Source organism: Anser cygnoides, chromosome 5 (assembly GCF_040182565.1).
Source record: "Anser cygnoides isolate HZ-2024a breed goose chromosome 5, Taihu_goose_T2T_genome, whole genome shotgun sequence".
Lineage (NCBI taxonomy): Eukaryota > Metazoa > Chordata > Aves > Anseriformes > Anatidae > Anser > Anser cygnoides.
Window position 1 is genome coordinate 50,279,133 of NC_089877.1, and position 6,519 is coordinate 50,285,651.

Consider the following 6,519-nt stretch of genomic DNA (forward strand, 5'->3'; position numbering starts at 1 on the left):
CATCAAGGGCAGCGGGGCTTGGCGCGCAAGGCATGCTGGGAGTTGTAGTCCGCGCGGCTCCGGGGCGCCGCGGCGTGGGCCGTGCGTATCGCCGAGCTAACTCCCAAAGTCGTGGAAGAGGACGATAAGGCCAGGGCTCGACCCGAGGTGTTTTAGCAGAGCTGGCCGGCCGAGCCGCCCCCCTGGCTCTGGTGAGGTGCAGGAATCTGCAGGCAGTTCCACACACAGATGCGGGGCTCTGGTCTGGTGGCTCCCTGTTTTCTCTCTTACATCTTCCAAAAAAGCTGAGAAACTCTGCCGTAAAGTCATCTCTGTTTTTTATGAAAGAGAAGCAAAAATCCTTTTTGGGAAGAAAAAAAAAAAAGAAAAAAAAGCCCGCAGGCTATTTGCCCCATTAACCACCCAGAGAGGAGCACACCTGCTTCCGTCACACTGAGTATCAGTTTGAAAAAAACAGGCTTATGATTTGTGAGCAGCCAACCACATTTTTGAATGTCTGCAGAAAGTCATAGTTCTGCTCTGAATTTGCCATTTGTCTTATCTGCACCACCTCAGCTTTGGTTAGGTTCATAAATTTGAAAGGTCAGTATGTGTTAATCATCAGTATTTTGTAGAAGTGCGCAGTCCTGACACCATCATGCTGTTAAAATTCAGGCTGGTTCAGAGATGGCCTCTTTGACTTGACACAGACCGTCGTGCTGGTTATCCAGCAGGAAGAAATCAAACCCTAAACCTTCCTTTCCCCTCAGTCTGATTTAGGCTTAGACACGGGCTATGCTTGTGCTTTGAGCACTAGCCACCAGCCCTAAAAGCCATCTAGTATTGCTTAATAACATCGCCGACCCGCCGTACAAGTCCAAAGGTGTTTTTCATGCTGTGTGCCACGGCTGAGCTGTGTGGATACACCTTGTGTCAGCTGTCTCTTCTGAAAAGGACGATGATGTCGCTGCCAAATAACTGTCTATGGATTCTACACTCATTAACCGTCAACAGGACGTTCTTCACTTTGAAAAATATCAGGTGGGAAGATCCCTACATGAACCTGCATCTCGGTTAAACTTATCAGACACACATTCTAAAGACACTCAGATTTTTACCACCGAGTGTGATTTTTTTCTCTGACAGTGTTGAAAAGGAAGTTCACAAGCCTTCTCGAATCAGCTGGGAAGCCTGTGTAGGGGAGGGATGGATGCTGTTGCTGGGCACGTAGGCTGAAGTAAGCTGAGAGAATGCCAAGGTACAGCCGCAGGGAGTCTGAAGAAGTGGTTAGGTCTCCTACAGCAGGAATCCAGCCTGACCCATGCTACCATTGCTGCCATGGAAGAGAAGAAATGAAAGAAATAATGGTTTGTTGATCACACAAGCACAGATTGTATTGCTATATAAACAAGCATACGTGTAATCTTTTCAAAAAGAGAAAAACATGTATGGAGGTGAAAACGTCATGTGTTTATGAAACATTTTGCTGCTTGCTCTGACAGCTCTAGAAAGCAAAAGTAGCCTTCACCCACATGTCTCATAACAAAACTTTGACTCTCTTGAATGCATTTCCACCAGCCCGCCAAAGCCACACAACACAAATGAGAACTAAGATGCTAGCAAACTCTGAAAGTGTTGACCAAATGAGAACAAAAAATCCCCATGTGTGAAACTTAAAAACTTGCAGATAAGGTGGGTTCTTTCTTAACGTTCAGATTTTAACCAGCCGAGGACGGAAAGCCCTACAGACCACAAGGCTGCTGTAAAGTCAGGGTGGGAGTTTGGCTCTGATTCTGTTTTGCTAAGTGCTCTGACAGGATTCTCGCTCCTACATCCTACATTTTTGACAGAAGATTGTTCTTAAATAGCTGGCAGGGTAATAATAGTAGTTACAGTAAAGCACAGCTTTCCCCAAAAGAGGTTTCCCAGATTTCAAGCAGATGTCTGGAGGTGTTTTAACGTGTATTTATGGTAACATGCCGCTAACTTTACAGCTGACAAATATTGCACCAAAAAGTCATTGGTTTTGCTTTTAATCTGCTGAAAAATTTACTTATAAAAATGTACAAGAAACATTCTGGACTGCATGTTTTATTTCTCCTTTAATAACATCTGAATAGATCAAGACTGTTTTTTTTTGTTGTTGTTGTTATTGTTTGTTTGTTTGTTTGTTTGTTTTATGAATCAAGGACATTTTTAGGTGGGAGGAAAGGGTCTGTACTCAATGAACCGAGCGTGCATAGGTCATGTATCAGTAAGCCACATGCGCAGGTTACACACCAGTAGAGTACATGAATGTGAGTCAGGTGACTGTTAGATTAAAAACCAGCCAGTGAACCAAAACACGCCTGAAAGACTCCACTTCGTAAACTCTTTATGGATTTTTTTTAAGGAAAGTTTTCTACTTCTTGGAAAAATTGACACCAAACATTCTTGAGCATTTCAAAGAGAAAAATAGAAGGAATCCATGAACATGTCCCATGTGGGTGAAACTGGAGAATAAAAGACAGAAAAGGATTTTACTCATTAAAAGAAGATCAAGTTATTTGATTTGGTCACAAAGTTTAAGATTTCAGGGGACCAAAACCACAATAGCTGTGTTGGAGCTAGAGCTGGTCAGTACACTGTTACTGTGATATCCAGGTGCTTATTCAGCCATTCAGCTGCAGATTTGCTCATACAGGCACTTGTTTCAGGACATTTTAGCCTTTAAATTGCTTTGCCTTATAAATCCCTTTATATGTTTGCATAATATTTACCAATGCAATGTCTTGAGTAGGTGAGATAAAAGGCAATCTCACCTCTTCCCTCTTTTCTGTAACGTTTAGAAGGATTTTCCTCAGCCACTCTGTACACAAGCAGTATGTATGGTCAGCCACCCCAGCCCTGACATGACAGCACACTGCTTCTACAAGATCATCAAGTTCTATTAAACAATGGATTCTTAATCCAATTTGAAACGATTGCTTAACATTAGTCCTACATTGCAGATATTCAAGCAATTGTAGGCCTCCCTCATCTATTTTTAGAATATTTTAAGGACTTCTAATTCTTTGTATGTGCCTTAACTTGCTAACTGTTAGCAAGACAATATAAGAAATTGTATTCTGAAAAAAAAATGCCTAGTATGTAAGATAAAGAGTGGGAGAGATTTCTGGTTAATGAAACAATGTGCTGAGCTTGGTCTTTCAAAATCTTCACCAACACTGAGATTAGATTTGACAGCCTGGTAATGATGCATGACTAGCTGGCTTGTAAATGCAAACATCAGGCATGGTTATCCCAAGTGTCTGAGAAGAGGGAAAACTTACTGCATTTTAGCAAAACTAGTAGATTGACAAGGGGCTGATCTTAGTTATCAAAAATTAAAGGAAAAAAAGGTTTGTATTCACTTTGGAAGGAAAATGAGAGGAGACTTACATGAAGTGACCTTAATTCTGAAAGAAATTTAATGGCGGGCGTATCATCATGGAGATAAACTGAGATTAAGCAAGTCTGAGAGCCAGAGGGGTACAAGAGTTTAGTTCACTTACAGCACTGTGGGAGCATATACAAGTACATTTTGAGAGGGAGTGAGGGGAAGCCTTATCCCTACAGCTTCACACGTGCTTTCTTCAACTGTCCTGACAGATCTAACTAAATTTGCCAGCGTTCAAGATACTGGGTGCCTGTGTTTTCCTTGGAAATAAGTAGCCAGGTGGAGGGGAAAGGCTTGAGACAGCATCAGAGGAAAACAGCGAACACAATGCACTTAGCAGGTCCTAGTGAGGTTTTGTGTATATTGTGTCAATAAATTTACATGCACTGTTGTGTAGAAAGGAACTAATAGAGGTTTCAGAAAGACCACTTACAAGAAATGGTTGAAAGATCTGGGGCAACATAGTACGGACAAGCAAAGATCCAGGAGAGCCACTCTGACATGCTCCAGACAAGAGGAAAAAAAAAAAAAAAACTTTAACATCTCCAGAAAACAGAACAAGAAATATGTCTTAAAGTCTGTGCTGGGAAGGAGGGAGTGATGTTCACTCTGTGAGCCTTTGTGTCCATTCTGTTCCAGTTCTTAGCAAAAATAAATAAGCACAGTGTACCGAAGCATACCAGTGGTCTAAGTCACTGATTTCTGCCTAATTGCAGAATGCGCCTGCACAGCTCTGGCTCTCAGTGGAAGCCTAACAACACAACTGAAACGCACCACATCATTGTCTGAATGGTGGAAGTAGAAATTTGGGGGGGGGGGGGGGGGGAAGGGGGTGTTTACTTCTATCCTGACCTGTATCAAGGGCAAGAGAATAGGAAAACCTATAGAAACGTATGTTGAAGGCAGAAATTAGAGGCATCTTGTTTGAGGGTCTGCCTAAACATACCACCCCGTTTTATATTTGTATCTGGGAAAGTCTAAATAAGTGTGACAGAAAGCCTCGGTGTAGGACAGTGAGATCAGTCCATAGGCATAAAGAACAGCATCAGCTTCAGACCAGGAGAGGCTTCTTTGAACGTCTCTTGCACAGACAGCTGAGAAAAGGCTCAATGGAAAATCTGTATGCACTCAGCTGAGGGTTTAGTTTTTATCCTACAGAAAGCATGAAAACTACTTCTGTCCCTTTGTGCATCTTTTCTGCAGATAATTGTGTTTCTACCTCTGTAGCCAGGTGTTTAGTGGGTTGTTTGCAATAAACTAGCACTTAGGATAGAATGAAGTAGGTGTGAGGTGATAGCCCCAAATATCCACCTGACCAGGAAATTCAAGGGAAGGACAATGTGTACCAGACAAAGCAAGCATGGGGGAGGGAAAAGGGAAAGAAGTCTAAAGGTTAAAGGATTGCAAACATATCCTTGGAGACAGCAGGCTTCCAAATAAAGAGTGTGACTACACAATGGGAAACAGATTTTAAAAAATTGTGGAATATGGTAAAGGGCAGCAGTAAGCTCAATGCTGTTATTTATTGCAAATACATAGTTCTAGTTCAGCCATCTTCTTATAAAATATCCACTGAAGACTGTGAAGACCAATGTCAGTGATGAAGTGTATACACCCAGAATAGGATTCTCTAGGCTTGACCTATGTTGTCTTTCTTCTTCATCTCAGGCAATCGTGGGAATCCTCGTATCTGACTTCCTAAACATCAGTGCATGCGTCCCCTTGATAATGATTTTTTTCCTGAAAACCATTATTGTATAATTATGTGGTGTGTTTGTGGTATCACTGCGGTCATCTGCACTCAGATTAAAAACAGTTGAGTTACCCGTTGCCTCCGTCAAGAAGAATGCTCTTTTCTCTATCTGCTGGTTAAAGTACCCTTCCCCCTGTATTAGATTCAGGCTTGCCCAGTCAGTCTGCACATTACAGCTCCGGGATTAATCCATGTAATTCACAGCAGAGACAGGGAATTGCCAAACTGGCCCAGTGAAGACCTTGGATTCAGCGCCCACATCACCAGGTGCACTTGCCTTTCGTGCTGGCAGCCTGCTGAATTTCATGTCAGGCTCACAAAGGGGAGTTCACAAAACTTATCACCATTTCAGCCACAAGTCATTATGAATATCTTAAGGACATGGTATTGCACTGCAGTTGTTGAGTTTTCACCCTCAGGAGTGACAGTGTGTAAGCAGAAGATAAAGGATTCTCGGTAAAAAACTCCACATAAAGATGTGCTGTACACAAATTTGGACATCTCCAGGGCAGGCAAGACCTTTTTAAAGTTGTCCCCCACAGTTATACTGCCAAAAGGGAAAAACATATCTTTACTGAGATAAAGGAAAAGGAAAAACATCTTCATTATTGAGTTAGTAATTATGAGAGGAGCCAGTTGTGACAGAGGTGAACAGTAAAAGGGTTCGATTCCTTTAAACATTTTTCATAGAATCATAGAATCCCAGAATGGTTTGGGTTGGAAGGGACCATAAAGACCACCCAGTTCCACCCCTTGCCATGGGCAGGGACACCTCCCACCAGACCAGGTTGCCCAAAGCCCCATCCAGCCTGGCCTTGAGCACCTCCAGGGATGGGGCATCCACAGCTTCTCTGGGCAACCTGTGCCAGGGCCTCACCACCCTCTGAGTGAAGAATTTCTTCTTTATATCTAATCTAAATCTACCCTTTTTAGTTTAAAACCATTCCCCCTTGCTCTATCACCGCACTGCCTGACAAAGAGTCCCTCCCCAGCTTTCCTGTACCCCACTTTAGGTACTGGCAGGCCACTGTAAGGTTTTGCTGGAGCCCTCTCTTCTCCAGGCTGAACAACCCCAACTCCCTCAGCCTGTCTTCACAGGAGAGCTGCTCCAGCCCTCTGATCATCTTTGTGGCCTCCTCTGGGCTCGCTGTAATAAGTCCGTGTCCTTCATGTGCTGGGGGCCCCAGACCTGGATGCAGCACTCCAGGTGAGGTAAGTCCTTTATTGAAGAATGTCTGTTTGTGAATATTTTCACAAAAATGTTCTGCTTTATCAAGCTTCAGTAAGTATCAAAAAAAAAAAAAGAGAACTGCCGTAAGTCTTTCATTCTTTACATCGAGTTGTGTCCTCAGTAGGGAGGATCAACTCC